Source organism: Solanum stenotomum, chromosome 7 (assembly GCF_019186545.1).
Source record: "Solanum stenotomum isolate F172 chromosome 7, ASM1918654v1, whole genome shotgun sequence".
In the NCBI taxonomy this organism is placed as follows: domain Eukaryota; kingdom Viridiplantae; phylum Streptophyta; class Magnoliopsida; order Solanales; family Solanaceae; genus Solanum; species Solanum stenotomum.
In genome coordinates this window covers 31,542,165-31,559,935 of record NC_064288.1, presented here as the reverse complement: position 1 = coordinate 31,559,935, position 17,771 = coordinate 31,542,165, and positions in this window count along the sequence as shown.

Sequence of the window (17,771 nt, the reverse complement as noted above, 5' to 3'; positions counted from 1 at the left end):
CTCTTCTTCTCTTCTTCACTCAAGAACCCTAACTCTTACTCTTTTAAAATGGAACAAAAATGATCCACAATCAGCCTAACACAATAATCCAACCTCAAAAGAAAAGATTTGTGAAAAGACCAAAATGCCCTTAAATTTCCGGACGGACTCCTTGCTAACTGCCCAACTTTCAAAGGGCATAACTCGCTCATACGAACTCGGAATCGAGCAAACTCGGTGGCGTTGGAAAGATCGTTCCAAGGGCTTTCCAAACATAACTGTAACTACTCCTGGATCATCCTGAGCTAGGAGTTATGACTGCTCAAAGTTGGCCAAAAACTCACTGATTTCCCACACTTAACCAAATTTCCAGGTTTTGAACTTAGCCAAATTTCCAAATTCTGAACTTTTTTTCCAAAAGTGACTACTTCCAATTTCAAGCTTCTTCATATTCATTTTAAATCGTCGGATGTTACACAATTAAAACGACATTACAAAAAAAAACACCTCATAGAACCTCATTATAAAGTCAACACAAAGTCATAGGCTCTTGCTTAACCTATCATTTTTCTGAGTCGTTACATCTTATGAACGCAGTGAACCTGTCCCAAGAGCTACTCACATACTCTCCTGGTAATGCCAAAAAATTGTTGACTTTATCTTTGTGATTGAGCTTTTTGGACACTGGATAATACCTTGCTAAGAACATATCCTTCTGTTGGTTCCATGTATAGATTGAGTTATAAGGAATCTCAGTGAACCATACAGCAGCATCGCCTGTCAGTGATAGAGGGAACACTAACAATCTGATGACATCCATATCTAAGTCTGGTCGACCTACACAGCTCTTGCAAACCACCCATAGCTTGGCTATGTGGGCATGTGGGTCCTCTGATGGCAACCCCGAGAACAAGCCCCTCATTGTAAGCATCTGCATCAAGCTACTGGTCACTACAAATGTGTGCCCCGGAGGTAAAGGGGGTATGACAAGAGGTCCATCATAGTCAGCAATATTGATGTTGCCCCTATAGTTGTCATGCAATTGTGGGCCTTGTAGACCATGCACCCTCACTACATCTCCCAGTTGATTTTCAGCTATAACCTAGTTGTCTCCACTAATTACCCTCGGACGTTGCAACTCAACTTCATCACCTAGATTGCCTCCGATAGGATTAACTTGAACTCCTTAATTGTTCATTCTTCGCAAAGTTTGGTTCAACTCTGGATCGTAAGGAGTAAGTGGTTCACCCTGGATTCGTGTACTTGGCATACACTAGAGTCGAAACCTGAGAGAGACAAAAACAAAAAAAAAGTAAAATAAGGAAATATTTGACTAAAGTTCAATAATGTAGTTAAAATAAATCTAAAAGGCAATTTCCCCGGCAGCGGCGCTAAAATTTGATACGCTAAAATTACACCTCCCTAAAGAAGCATAAGCGATCGTTATCAAGTAAAGAACCCAACTTGTAGGTTGGGGTCGATCCCATGAGGAAAATGGTTTAGACTTCACTTTAACCAATAATTATATTCGTTTAGTCAAATTACTTCCAGAAAGAAGTAATTAAAGGGGGCGGAGGGTTTGGAACAAATTGTAAGAATTCAGTAAGTAATCAGTAAACAAATGTCAATTATGGTTGTTATCAAGATGAGAGAATTAACTAAGGTATACATGTTCCCCACAATCTCATAACGCAGTAATCCTACTAATAGCAATCCTTTCCTAGTGTACTACATGCAAAGTGGTAAGCTAGGTATCTCTAAATCCTTGGTCCGGCATCTACAGAATTTCACCCCGTACCTTGGTTCGGCTACGTGTGTATAATTTACTAACCCTTACCTTTACCTCATATTAGACATCACATCGATGTTTGGGTTAGTTATTACTTCGCACCAATTGACACTAGACTATTAGATAGTATCACACTAAATCTATGTTGATAATTCTTTTCTTGGTTATTACCTCTTTGGTCCGGCATGTAGCAAGAAGGCGAGTTCTAACATTGCGCACCATTAAAAAGACTTTTAAATGAAAGAATTATCAATTCATGCAAAACACTATTCAAGAATCACTTATTTACTGTTCATACTTTATTAATCGCTCATGCTTGCCACAACCCTAGTTGTGGAGTTGAGTTACCCATAATCATATGAACACAATTCATTGTTTTAGATGAAACAATTATGAACTTACGTAAGAAGAATAATAAATCCAGAAATTCAACTTGAATTGAAACAACAAAATCTTCAAAATGAACTTAGGAAATGAAGATATGCTAAAGTTGCAAGTTAATATCCCAAGTCAAGAACTAGAATAAAAGTAATAATCTCTAATCCCCAAAAATGAGGTTTACATACCCTATTTATAGAAAACAGATCCTAAAATAAAAGGGAAACAAAATAAGGAAAAAAAATTGCAGGACGCGTCTCTATTCCACGAGGCTGACCTACGGTCCGTAGGTCTCTTCGAAGGGTCCATACTTGGCTGATTAGAAATCTTCAAAATCCACCTTCTCAATAAGATTCCACGAACCAGCAGCACGGTCCGTAGTGAGATGACGGACCGTCGGTCACCTCCATCACTCAATTCTTAGATTATTTCAACTCAGGTGCTGGAACCACTCCTCTGATCACTTCTACGAAGCTGCAGGACGCACCGTAAGTCATTCGACGGTCCATCAGTCCCCCCGTGGTTCCACACTTTGTTAGATTTCCATGATCTTCAATCTTGCCATGCCTGGTCATCCCACGACCCTTATCTATGAGGTGTCACTCATTATACGGTCCGTAGGTGCCTCTGTAGGTGGCTCTTGTCAACACTTGCCTCAGCTACATCTTCTTTTTTTCACCCCTGAGTTTATTACATGAAATTACAACAAAAAACACATAAAACTAACACAAATTCCCTAGACATTCACAAATCCTAATTGAAACGTATCAATAGCACCGAAAACTCACGGTACATCAAAAGCCATCGACAGAAGAACTACCAAATCTGGAGTTAAAAGCCCTACACTCTCATCTCAAATATGCCTTCTTAGGTTCCAATAATACTTTGCCGGTAATTATCGCCGCCAGTCTGCTTGAAAAGTAGGTGAAATTGCTCATTGAAGTACTGGGGAAGCATATAAAAGCTATTGGATCGACAATAGCCGATATAGTAGGAATTCCTCCTGGCATCTGTACTTACAAGATTCAGCTCGACAGTGACTGTAAACCTAGTATGTAACATCAACGGAGATGGAACCCTCCAATGCAAGAGGTGATAAAAAAGGAGATCATCAAGTGGCTAGAAGCGGAGTGATCTACCCTATTACAGATAGTAAGTGGTTAAGTTCGGTGCAATGTGTACCAAAAAAGGGGGTATAACCGTAGTCCCAAATACAAAAGGAGAACTTGTGGCAACAAGACCAGTGAATGGGTGGAGAGTATGCATAGACTACCAAAAGCTTAACTCATGGACTGAGAAAGATCATTTTACAATGCCTTTTATGGATCAGAGGCTTGACCGGTTATCAGAAAGAGGGTGGTATTGTTTTCTAGATGGGTACTCCGGTTACAATCAAACCTCTATTGCGCTGGAAGATCAAAAGAAAACCACTTTTACTTTCCCTTATGGAGCATTCGCATTCAAAAGGATGCCATTCGGGCTATGTAATTCCCCAGCAACATTTCAGTGTTGTATGCTGGCTATTTTTATACATATGGTCCAAGACTCTATGGAGGTGTTGATGGATGACTTCTCAATCGTAGGGGATACATTCGAAGAGTGCTTGACTCAATTACGATAGTTACTCCAAAGATGCGTGGAAACAAATCTAGTTTTGAATTGGGAGAAATGTCACTTTATGGTAAAAGAAAGTATTGTTCTTGGGCATAAGGTGTCACAAAAGGTGCTGGAAGTTGACAAGGCGAAAATTGAGGTCATTGAGAAATTACCCCCACCGATTTTAGTAAAGGGTGTTCGTAGCTTCCTGGGACATGAAAGATTTTTCAAAAGGTTCACTAAAGACATCTCAAAGATTGCACTCCCATTATGCTCATAGATAAGTAAGTGAAACTCCACTTTAATGATGCTTGTGTGGCTGCATTTCAGTGTTTTAAAGAGAAACTAATATCCACTCCGATTATCATCAACCCTAATTGGTCCAAATCTTTTGAGCTAATGTGTGATGCTAGTGGTATGACACTGGGGGTTGTGTTAGGGCAAAAGCACAACAAACTGTTTCACCCAATCTAATTTGCAAGCAAGACTCTAAATAGTGCCCAACAAAATTATACGGTCACCGAACAAGAATTGCTTGCAGTAGTCTATACATTTGAAAAATTCAAGGCATACTTGCTGGGCACCAAAGTAGTCGTACACACTGATCATGTTGTACTCCGGTACTTGATGGCAAAGAAAGATGCAAAACCAAGATTGATTAGGTGGGTACTACTATTACAAGAATTTGATTTCGAGGTAAAAGATAAAAAAGGATGCAAAAATCAAGTGGCTGATCATTATCAAGGCTGGAAGCAATGGAGAATGTTGAGCATGAGGTTGACATAGATTATTCTTTCCCCGATTAATGGGTGTTTGCAATATGCCGCAAGCATACGCCATGGTATGCAGATTTTGCAAATTACATTCTGTGTGGGCTGATGCCGAATGAGTTGACCTTTTACCAACAGAAAAGATTCATGTTCGATGTTAAAAAGTACTTTTGGGATGAACCATAATTGTTCTGAGAGTGTGCTGATCATGTCATTAGAAGGTGTGTTCCTGAAGAAGAAGTGGTAGAAATTCTCCATTCTTGCCATACATCTCCAGTAGGAGGTCACCATGGTGGTGTTTGCACCGCCACTAAAGTTCTCCAGAGTGGATACTACTGGCCGTCACTCTACAAGGATGCACATGAGTTTGCAAAGAAATGCTCTAAATGTCAGCAGTACGGCGGAGTTTCTAGAAGACACGAATTACCTCTCACTCCTATTTTAGAGATCGAACTATTCGATGTATGGGGGATCAATTTCATGGGCCCATTTGTGATCTCATTTGGAAATAAATATATCTTAGTGGTTGTAGATTATGTTTACAAATGGGTGGAAGCCATCGCACTTCCAAACAACGAAGAATAAAACGTTGTCCAATTTCTGAAACTCTACATCTTCGCAAGATTTGGCATTCCAAGAGCAATCATTAGCAATGGGGGATCCTACTTTTGGAATAAGTGGTTATCAATGGCACTGAAGAAATATGGGGTGAAACACAAAGTGGCAACCCCATATCATCCCCAAATAAGTAGACAAGTCAAAGTGTCGAATTGGGAAATCAAAAGCATCTTGGCAAAGACAGTAAATGTCAATAGAACTGACTAGTCTAGGAAACTCGATGATGCACTATGTGCATATAGGATTGCTTATAAAACACCTATCGGTATGTCTCCATATCAGTTGGTTTATGGTAAGGCTTATCATTTCCCTATCGAGTTAGAACACAAGGCACTGTGGGCATTGAAAGATTTAAATTTGGATTGGTCAAAAACTTCAAGGGATAGAGTAGAGCAGCTGAACGAACTGGATAAATTTAGAATAAGATCATATGAAAGTTCAGACATCTATAAAGATAAGATGAAGAAATGGCATGATGCTCGGATACTCAAGCGGGACTTCAAGGTAGGAGATTGGGTTTTGCTATACAACTCGCGACATAGACTCTTTCCCCAAAAGCTCAAATCCAAATGGTTTAGACCGTTTATGGTAACGCTAGTGTTCATCAATGGTGCCATACAAGTAGAAGATCAGGAAGGACCTTTATTTACAGTGAACGGGTAAGATCTGAAATTGTATCTGAGGGATTGTCAAGAGATTTCGTTGGTTGAAGTGGTATATCTGGAAGACGCTTGAAGGCGCTGATGCGTCGTGCCGCGACGTTAACTAAGGCAATTTTTGGGAGGCAACCCAAATTCCCTTTAATTACTTTCTTTTTATTATTATCAATACTTATTTCCTGGTAATAGAATGGTATGTTGTTTGTACAGGTGAAAGTACACGAGGTGTTTGAAAAAGTGAGGGTGGCAAACAATAGATCATGTCGGCGAGTCACCGAAGGGGTTGGCGAATCCGACCTTATCCGCCGTTTGACTCAAGACCTCGTTAATACTGAAGACCGTAAAACTCGGCGAGATTTGGAGATTATTTGCGAATCGCCAACCATTTCGGCGATCACGATGAATAACACCGTTTGGACCTTCCCAATGACTGAAGATTTTGTAAAACTCGGCGAAGCAAGTAAATGCTCGGTGACACACCAACTGATCCAGCGATTCAGAGTGATATCGCCGAGTACGAAGAAATTGGACGGCACTTGAGTAAAGCCGAAATAAGGTGGCTGTGAAGCATTTGAGAAAGTGGTGTGACAATAGGCGTGTTGGGTTGTTTAGCGATGATGTGGAGAGCTTGCTGAATTACTCAAACGACTCGCTTAACGTCCCCACCTCGCCGTCTTTTTAATGTCAAAATGGTTGAAGGTCTACATAGAAAAGTCGTAGAAGAACCATGCCACCCTAACAGATGGAACAACCACAAAACCAGGATCATTTCTTTACCTTTGTATTTGTCTTACTTATTTTTAGTGATGGGTGATTTTATTCACAGTTGAGGACAACTACTTTTATTTGTGCTGGGGTGAGGCCCACTTGTGTGTGCTCTTTGTGAGTCGTGTTTTGTATATATTTGGGTCGTCTGTTTTTAATTGTATTTTTAAAAACTGCTTTGTGAATGTTTTAGCTTGTCGCTCCCTTTTTTTTATTTGCAAAATGATTTTGACCCTTGAATTTTTCACACATTTTTTCCACCACTCATGAGTTGATGTGGCTGTTCTTTTGAAAAAATTTTGAGTCCCATTTTCGATCAATACCGAGGACTTGAATAGTGCTCTCAATCGAACGAACATGAATGTATGGCTACGATGAGGCCAAATGAAGTTGCATAGACAATATGTAAACTCTTTGCATCTCGTTGTGATTAGCCATTTATCGAATTGATTCTCTTGTAACGACCGTTGCACACTAGCGAAAGTGTGTGGTCTTATTTGACTTAAGTGTCGATGCCTTGTGTGATTAGCTGGCCTTGAACCTTGCATGAATAAACCTAGAATTTGTCCTGTTAGTCTGATTGATTTAGAAAGGTGTTCCCTTGAAATGATCTTAGGCAACTTTAAAGAGTGTAAGCCAAATTTGACATATACCTCTTTTGTGGCCTACCCGTGAGCATGTGAAACTCTTTTGAACACCCTTTGAGCCTTACCTTTCTTTGAAAGAATCTTGATGAACCCAAGACCTTACTTGACCCACTACCTATAATCCTCTTGATTTGTGGTTTAGCGAATAGCAAACTTAGGCCAAAACCCTAAGTTGGGGGTATGGTAAAAAGGAAAAGGAGAAGTCAAGAAGTGCAAGAAAAGTCTCCCTTAACCCCTGGTGTTGCAGAACAATAGAAACCCTTCGGAAAAAAAACAAAAAAAAACAAAATAAAAAAAAATTATGGAATAAAGTACCAAGGAAATCGGGTCTCCAAGAAATCCATGGAGGTGAATGAAAAGATGACTTAGAAGCACTAGAAAAAGAATTGATAAAGGAAAAAAAAGGAATGCCTTGAGAATACCACATCTCACGAGGAAAAAGTCACTGAGCCTAAATGACTATACCTTTGCACTCATCCAAATTACAAACCTTAGAAAGACCTTTTTGATCTTGAGTAAGATGAATCGAAAGTCGATTGGAAATAAGGGCAAACCTATGGGTAAAAACAAGCATTGTGTTCCTCTTTTTTTTAGTGTGATAGTTGCATCTGATTCTTGATCTTGAATTGATTAACCTCTGTGTGTGAATATGGAATCATTCTTGATGTGAGGGCACTTAGATAATTCCTGTTGAACTTGATTGCACAAGTAGCAAGTATTGCGAGCATGAGAATATTTGGTAATGGTGTGTCATAACTTGAATCTTTTAGTACACAATTGATCCTTGCATAAGTAATTAGAGTATGGTTGTATGCATTCATGATTTATTCTTTTTTAGCACTATTTGAGAGACCTTGTTGAACGGCTAAACTTGAGTTTGCTTGAGGACAAGCAAAAGTTTAAGTTGGATGTGTTGATGAGTCCACAAATTGGACCCATTTAGGGCTTTATTTTGATAGGAATAGTGTCCTCAAATGCTTATTTTGTCTCAATATCTTATGAAAACTATTAATTTTCAGGTATTTGAAGTTTTAGTGGAAGCATGGACACTTAGGCGCAAAAAGGAACAAAAAGGCTGAAAAGAACGAAAAAAATAAAGCATGCGCGCCGAAGTGATGCACTTTGTCCTTTGTTCCAGTAGGCGAAGCCTTGAAGGAGCAGGATCAAAAAGGCTATGAAAGAAGCAGTCGGCATTTTGCCAAATGATTTCGCGAAGCAGTACTAGGTCACCCAATCACACAGAGAAAGATGATGTTGAAGGCTAGTGCAAGACGGCTACGAACTACACCAAAGGGTGAATCGCCGAGTTAATCGGCGATTCCGACTAACCTCGCTGAAATATCCACCAACACTATTTTCTGAAGTCTATAAATACTAAACTTGTTATTAATTTTTAAGAGTCGAACATTTATTTTAAATTCCATAATAGAATAGTACTTTTTGGGTATTTTCTCTCAAGTTGGAGAGGGTTTTTGGGAGACTTGAAGAAAGAAGGATTTAATCTTCCCCAAGTTGGAAGTGGGTCTTCTCCATTCTTCTTCCTTTGCTTAAATCAAGGTTTAATTACTTATACCCATTTGATTTTAGTATCATTTTAGGTGTATTTTGTTATTTCTTGATGTGTGGCTAAAAACCCCCATTCTTGGGGTGTGATTTAGCAAATATGTGTTGGTATTGTTGTTGGGTCTTCCTTGCTGATAGGATAGATGTATTTTAATGGTGATTTCACCTAGTGGTTGTGGTTTAATTTGGTTTGTAGCTGCAAATACAAAACCACCCATGTGTTTTCGGCTTGCCCGAGTGGGAGGTCACGAAACCAAGATCGCTAGGCTGATGGCCTAAGGAGTGGGTCGACATGAGGTTCAGCCCAAGAGGGTGAGAGCTAGTGCCATATCCTAACACTCAGCTCGAGAGAGTCAGTGGGGTAAGGCGTAGGCTGGCCTTCATGCGGTAAATGGATGTTCGATAGGAACGCATTTGAAACGTGGTAAGTTGCCCGAGATGGAACTTATTTCCATCTAAATCTTAACCTAGTCACTATAATCTTGCAAATTTCCTATCGAAACCATGTACCCAACGATTTATCTCAACTTGTATTGCGCTCACACCCCAAGAACTTGTCCCCATACTTGATCTTCTTATTATATTTGTTGTTTTTTTTACTACTTGTGACAAAACCCCCATTTGATATTTCACACCTTTGTGTTATCCCTTTTAATTTACAATGTTTTTAACCGTTAATGTCTTTAGCTATGACTAGTTTAAACTAAATTTTATTTTTCTACTAATTCTAAAAACCACTCCCTTGGGACACGACCCCAACCTTTGGTTGGGTTACTATATTATCGACGATCATAAACACTCGTATTGTAGGTTAGTGTCGTTGGTTATGATACGCATCAACGAGCACAAAAGCTCTCAATATAATAGTTGTATTCCAATGTAAGTGATTCATATTATGATTGTGGTTATTGCTGAAATATGCTAAAATCAAATTTTTATTTTTTTCAACCTTTAGAGGCAATAGAGGTATGTGAAATATTCTTTAATTACCTCTCATATTTTTCATGGTGGGGTTGTTCCTTATAGCTCTTTTCAACTCTGATGTCGAATATTTAATCTACTCTTTAATATATCTGGGGAGAAGAGAGTGTGAGTTATGCTCAATAGCAAGGCCTCGAGACCTTTTCCAAGTAATCTAGTATTTGAGTTTTGATTGTATTTCTTTATGAAATTTTCTACTCACCTTTTCAATTTTCACTTAGTTAATTCTTCCTCCCCATCACCCAAACATTCGTACTACTTAAATTCTTGAATGCATGTTTGCTAGATTCCGATTCCTACAATAGTTAATTATATTTCTAATGAATTTTTATATCTATTATCATAAAGGAACACATCTTTTGTTAGGGCTCTAAGCGCATGTGAGGTAGAAATGGAAGCAACAATCATTCTATCTAAATATTCAAGCATAAGGCTGAAATACTAGTCCTCCTCACCACCAAAAAAATGTAAAGGCGAGCCTTCTTAACCATCTATAGTTGAGATTGGGTTCATTCTATGACTTCTGAATTTCAGTAATTTAGTTTAGTGCTTTTTATGATTGGTGATACGGTGTCATTTTGATTCTATGATTGGTTTTTTTACCCTTTCTCCATGTGAATCCCAATGTCATTTGCATACGAGAATTAAAAGAAGTGTGGTATTTTTGGGTTCTGTACAAATTATAAGCATGCTCACTTGTTTTACTTGTCATATGCAAATGGACATTGGAATGTACAAAAAATTGAATATACTATGTTTGAAATGTCTTATAATTCATGTATTTAAAGACTCCTTAAGAAATTTTTCGTATTCATTTTTTTTGTTTAGGCCCTTGGACATCGGGAAATGACACTATCTCCTTGATATTGGCTTATGACTTGTTCTTTACATTGTGACTGCTCTCTTCATTGAGAAATATGGAGAAAATCTAAAATAGCTCGCATCATGATATATTAGTTTACTTTTCCTGAATAACAAAAAAGAATGGCACTTTTAGTTTAATTTAGTTGATAACAAACCCAACAACAAAGACACTAACACTTCTAATTTTTTATTTTTCATTCATCTGAAGTTGTCTGCGAATTTGCATTTTCTCTGTTAAATTTTCCCCCAGGTGATGCCTCTTTTGTGCTATATTGCACTACTTTTGTTTTTGCAGCCCTTTTAATTTCAAACTAATTAAGCTGATTGGTTTTTAGTGTTTTACTACCTTTTTATAGGTACCTCAAAATACATCTTTTCTATATGGTTTTTTTGAATAACCAAGGTTGGATACCAAGTCGTGGAGTGTAGCTCCAGCTCATTGAAATGATAGATAAGGTCATTTCCGAAGATACATACATTTGATATGTCTAATAGCATTTTCATAATGTACTGCATCTTTTACACGTCATAGAGATAGCAATATTATTATACACAATGATGTACACAAAGATACTTTTCACTTTTAACAATAGTTTCATGGTAATGTAGTAACTGGATGAATTTATAATGCTCAATTGTGTGAGTATCAAATTTCATTTACAAGAAATGTTGTTTTAGTTTATAGCAAGGTATTTTTACTTTGGATGACATCCACCCAAGTGGTGATGTCTCTTTTGTTGCCTGTACATTTGTTGATACCATGTTAGTAGACAACACATAGAAATCTACTAAATATAATTTATAATAGTAACCCCAGAAACCTCAAGCATTTTGAGATGGTCTAATATTATTTTCAATTTTATTTTACATATATGATAGTGTGGGTCCGTGCTAAGCATGGGCCATCACCTCTCTAGTATTTATACAAATGCTACAATTATAATTCTTATCATTGAGTATAAATATCAAACTAATAGCAAACTAACACCATAAATAACAATAAAAAAGTAATAATAAATTTATTAGCACGACCTTTAGTTAAAAGAGGGAAAAGGTGTGATATACTACTGAACTTTGTCAATTAGAAGTGAATTACCTCTTGTTACAAAAATGGCTCACATACACCTCTACTGCTACAAAAGTGGCTCACATATACCCTTACCGTTACAAAAGTGATAAAATTAATTTTAAATTATTTTTTTATTTTTGATATTTTAAAAAATCATATATTTGATCTTTTTCACACATAAATCACTTTTTGACTTCTTTGATTTTTTTTTTAGTTTCATATTCCTATTTCATTTTCCCTTTCATTCTTTAGTATAAAAAAAAAGTGTAAATTAAAAAACAGAGAAACAATTTTAAAAAAAATAATTTTGCGACTATCTTGTAATTTTTTTTTATATCTTTAAAAAAAATTGGGGCATCTATATTAATTTTTATAAGAAAATAATTAAATTTAATAAATTTGACCATCAAAGTAAAAACTATTGAAATTAGCCATTAAATTTCAAAAGTAAAGAAAAATAGGAAAACTACACAAATTGGACCCGTTAGGAAAAGTATTTACGCAAATTGGACCCAACCCATAATTTATGGAACATTCCGGAAACTAGTACGCTAAACTAGGGCTTGACGTGAAGGCTAGAGTAATAAATAAATACCTGTACTCAATATACATGTTTCTGGGTTAAAACGTCATGGTAAGACCCCCTAAGGACCAACCATGGGTCCTTGAAGAAGACCCTTCAAAAGGTGAAAAAATAGTGCCCAGTCCACCCACGAGGGGAACCATGACCAGTAGGTGGACCCACGCCTCGTGGGTGAGGGCCGTTGGTCAAGGCCCCAAGAAGCGTGCCGCAGAACTCCTACCACGGCATACTAGCACGGGCCCTTAGTCCTCCCACGGTCCATTAGTGGTCGGCGTGGATGGGGCCTGAGAACTGCCATTTGCCAGTTAAACTTAAGGGTGTCTTGGGGTTTTCCTCTTTAATTAAATGTTAACTGAGATCATTTTACACTAAATTAAACTAAATATATATGGTTTTTAAGTCCCTAAACTAACTCATCCAAATCATAATTTCCAAATTCCCAAATTCCCAAATCAAAATCCAATTTCCCCCAAAATCTTCTCTCTAGAACTCGAAGGAAGAAGAAGGAAGGTGAAACAAGGGTTGAAGGAACAAGCCTTTTCACTCAAACCCATTGTATTTCTTCACCAAGGTATGGTAGTTCTTCATCCATAGATAGTTTTCATCCATGGAGCCATTCCAAAACCTCTAATTTCAATGTTAGAAATCCCAAAAGTTAGGGTTTGATTTCAATCTCATAGATTCCTTTCAAATTCATTTTTAATGATTGATTTATATTTTATTGTGGATATATTGATGACTTTATAATGTTTTATGTTGAATTCCACAAAAATCCATGAATTTCCCTATTTTCCCAATTTGGATCTCAAAGTGTGGGTATTGATTGATGCATGTAGAATATGATAGAATTATGCATCTAGTAATTGAATCATTTTATCATTCATGTCTAATGTAGTAATTCTAGATATGTTGATTGAATGTGATCTATGGTCCTAGGAGGGAAAAGCATGGGAATTATGCATGTCTATGAGATTTATATATATATATATATATATGCTTTTAGATCACTTTGAGAGTAAAGTGAATATGATTATGATCTAATTGTTGTGTTGATTAGATGATTATCCTCATGTAAACTCTTATGTATGAATTTGATATGATGTAAATGGTTTGTCACATCTAGTGATTCTAAGGTTGGAAGACTAGTCTCGCCTATTGAATCTATGAGCTTTAGTATAAGTTATATTGATTGAGTGTCAAGAAATTATTCCATAACTATAAACTTAAGTCAAGATATAACATCAACTCAATGGGAATTATGCTTAGCAACGAGTGGATGGTGATATGAGATAGAATCCCTTATGTTAGTAAAGGTCGCGTTTCTAGGAACAATCTCTTGGGATGGAAGCCCTCACGTTAGTAGAGGCCGGGTTTTCTAGTAGCAATTTCCTTATCCCACAAACTATGTGCCCACATAGGTCTTTAGCTAGTGGATCAACCTAAGATAAGAGTATGGTTCTAGCTTAGGCAAGTAGGACAACCCCTTTTCGGTGTGAGGTAGACACCAAATTCCATTGTAAGCTCACACGGTCTATGTGGTTAAGGCTAATCTCCCTTTATGATAATATGAAAAAGAATATGAAACATGAACTATAGTTACTCAAGAAGTGTTACTTATCGGATCTTATTCATGCATTGCACAAGTATGCTTTGAGGGTATTTATGGTATGATGATATATGAGTTGTTCTTGCTTATGACTTATGCCTTTTAATTATCTTCATAATAATGCTTTAAACTAGTAAAGGGCGGGCATTCTACTAAAATGTCCTTTTTAGCATGTTTTCATGGATTTTATGCATGCCTATCATACTTAGTGCATTTTTGTACTAACCCATTTTTCTCAAAGTGTAGGTTCTGGTTCTTAAGGTGGTTATCATTTGGTTCAAGCTTGGATTTTACTATTCTCCTTGCTTGTGGTTAGTCCTTATGGTTCGAGGACCGGAGTTTCACTTTGAATTTCATTTTTAGTACTTTCTATTTCAGATTATGTTGTTTGGCATTGTGACCCTATTTTGACTAATGAATTGTATTTGATGGCTAATTGAGACAAGTCTAGACTTCCGCATTTCTTTATAAATACTAGTTGGACTTAAATGTGTTTTTACTCGTATTATTCTAATACTTTATGTTATGATATGCTAAGTGTCTTACATGGGGCCTTTCGAGGTTCTATGTGCCTTATTACGTCTAGGGGGTACCCTTGGGTCATGACAAACTTGGTATTATAGCACAAGGTTTAGAATGATTTTAGGATGATGTCTCATAAGCCACGTCTAGTAGAGTCTTGTTCATGAGTGTGAAGCGTGCCTCACTTATGAATGAGAGGCTATAAGATGTTTAGGAAATGTCACTTCTTTCATTATTCTTGAGTCATACCTTAGAGTTTATCTCTATAAAAAGTCCCTTTCCTAATCCTTCTCTTTTACCTTCAGGAAATGAATACACGAAGGGCTAATGCTAGAAGGATGGAAGAGGAGAATGTGAATCAAGAAGCTCCTCAAGTTAATCAAGCTCCTCAAGTAAACCAAGCTCTGATTGATCCTCAAGAGGTTAGCTCTACTTTCCACATGTTGGCCCAACCTTTGGCGACTCAAGCCAATATGGATGTTGTGACTCATGTGAATCCTAATATGAATTTCGCGGCTTCTAGATTGAGGGATTTGGCAAGAATGAACCCTCTCGAGTTTCTTGGTTCCAAAGTGGGAGAGGATCCTCAATAATTTGTGGAGGAGATTTTTAAAATACTTGATGCCATAGGGGTGACTTTGGTAGAGAAAGCGGAGTTAGCCGCTTACCAATTGAAGAGTGTGGCCCAAGTATGGTATACTCAATGGAAGAAAAATAGGCTGGTGGGAGCAGGTCTAATAAAAGGGGAAGTGTTCAAATCAGCGTTCCTCGATAGGTTCTTTCCTCGAGAGTTAAGGGAAGCTAAGGTGGAAGAATTCATTAACGTTCATCAAGGAGGTATTAGTGTTCAAGAGTATTCTTGAAAGTTTAATCAATTGTCCAAGTATGCTCTAGCTTGGGTGGCAGACTCAAGGGATATGATGAGTAGGTACTTGACGGGTGTGTCTAGATTGTTAATAAAGGAATGTCATTTGGCAATGCTTCATGATAATATGGTTATCTCACGTCTTATGGTGTATGCCCAACAAATGGAGGATGAGAAATTCCAAGACAAGAATAGAGAGGTGAAAAGATCTAGAATCGGTGATGGGAATTTCATCAATGCTAAGTCTGATGGAGAAGGTCGACAAAGGTTCAAACAAAGGTTTTCCAATCAAGTCTCGTCTAGTGCTCCAAGGGCCAACAAGGATAGGGTTTCCAACCCTAAACCTCAAGGAGGTAATAGTAGTGGTTCTTATATTGCTAGGCCTAATTGTAAAAAATATGGTAGAAAACATGAAGGCAAGTGCCTAGTTGGCTCGGATTGGTGCTATGGTTGGGCAAAGAGTGGCCACAAGATGAGAAATTACCCGGTACTCATGGCCAAGGGGAGAGAAGGCAAACAAGCTCCTCCAAGAGGTTCAAACTCCAATGCCAAAAAGTAAAACTACTTTTATGCTCTTCAATCCCGAGGTGATAAAGAGACCTACCCGGATGTTGTGACCGGTATGTTAAAATTCTTTTCTATTGATGTATTTTCCTTGTTATATCCTGGTTCCACTTTGTCCTTTCTTACACCTTTACTAGCCATGAAGTTTGAAATATTCCCCGAAGTGTTAGTAGAACCTTTTTCGGTTTCTACCCCGATTGGTGACTCGGTGGTGGCAAAAAGAGTCTATAGAAGTTGTCTCATTTCCTTGTCCGACAGAGTTACTTTGGTGGACTTAGTAGAATTAGACATTTTAGACTTTGATGTGATTTTGGGTATGGATTGGTTGCATGCATGTTATGCCTGTATAGATTGTACGACTAGGGTGGTTAAATTCCAATTTCCAAATTAGCCTATTTTAGAGTGGAAGGGGGGAAATTATATCCCTAGAGGTCAATTTGTTTCTTGTCTTAAATCTACGAAAATGATCTCCAAAGGGTGTATTTACCTCTTTGTTAAGGTGATGGATGTTGAATCTGAAACCCCTTCTCTAGAGTCGGTACCGATAGTAAATGAGTTTCCAAAAGTTTTCCCCGATGATTTTCTAGGTATTCCTCCCGAGCAGCAAATAGATTTTGGTATTGATTTTTTACTGGATACGCAAAATCTATCCATTCCTCCTTATAGAATGGCTTCGGCCGAGTTGAAAGGGAAATTAAAGGATTTTCTAGGTAAGGATTTTATTTGACCGAGCATCTCTCCATGGGGTGCTCCGGTGTTGTTTGTTAGAAAGAAGAATGGGTCCCTTAGAATGTGCATTGATTATCGTCAATTGAACAAAGTGACCATTAAGAATAAATATCCCCTTCCGAGAATTGATGACTTGTTTGATCAACTTTAAGGGGCTAGCTATTTCTCCAAAATATATCTTCGTTCGGGTTACCACCAATTAAGGGTGAGAGGGGTTGATATTTCCAAGATGGCCTTTAGGACCCGGTATGGTCACTATGAATTTATGGTTGTCAAATGCCCCGACGACATTTATGAATTTGATGAATGGGTATTTAGCCAATACCTTCATATGTTTGTGGTTGTGTTTATTGATGATATTATGATCTATTCAAGGAGTGAGAATGAACATTTGGACCATTTGAAGATTGTATTGTATGTTCTTAAGGACCAACAACTTTTTGCAAAGCTTAGCAAGTGTGAATTTTAGCTAAGGTCTGTAGCTTTTCTTAGTCATATTGTATCAAGCAAGCGTATAGATATAGATCCTAAAAAACGGATGCGGTCAAAAGTTGTCCTAGACGTCTAACTCCTTCCGACATTAGAAGCTTTTTGGGTTTGGCCGGTTACTATAAGAGGTTTGTTGAGGGTTTTTCATTGATTAATTCTCCGTTGATGGCTTTCACTCAAAAGAAGGCGAAGTTTTAGTGGTCGGAGGTTTGTGAGAAAAGTATCTGAGAGTGAAAGATAGACTTACATCCACTCCGGTGTTAACCTTATCGGAGGGTACAGATGGTTTTTTAATATATTATGACGCCTCTAGAGTTGGGTTGGGATGTCTCCTCATGAAAAATTGTAAAGTTATTGCCTATGCTTCAAGGCAACTCAAAGTAAATATGAAGAATTATCCGACCCATGGGAACATGGAGACATTACCGGTATGGGTCCATGTAGATGTTTTCACGAATCACAAGAGTCTTCAATATGTCTTTAGTCAAAAAGATTTGAATCTCCAACAAATAAGGTGGTTAGAACTTTTAAAGGATTATGACATGATTTTCCTTTACCACCCCGGCAAGGCTAATGTTGTAGCGGATACACTTAATAGATTGTCCATGGGTAGTGTGGCTCATATAGAAGAATAAAATAAAGAGTTGGTCTGCGATGTGCATAGGTTGATATGGTTCATACTGGATTCCACCAAAGGTGGTGTCATGGTTCATAATGTTTCCGAATTGTCCTTTG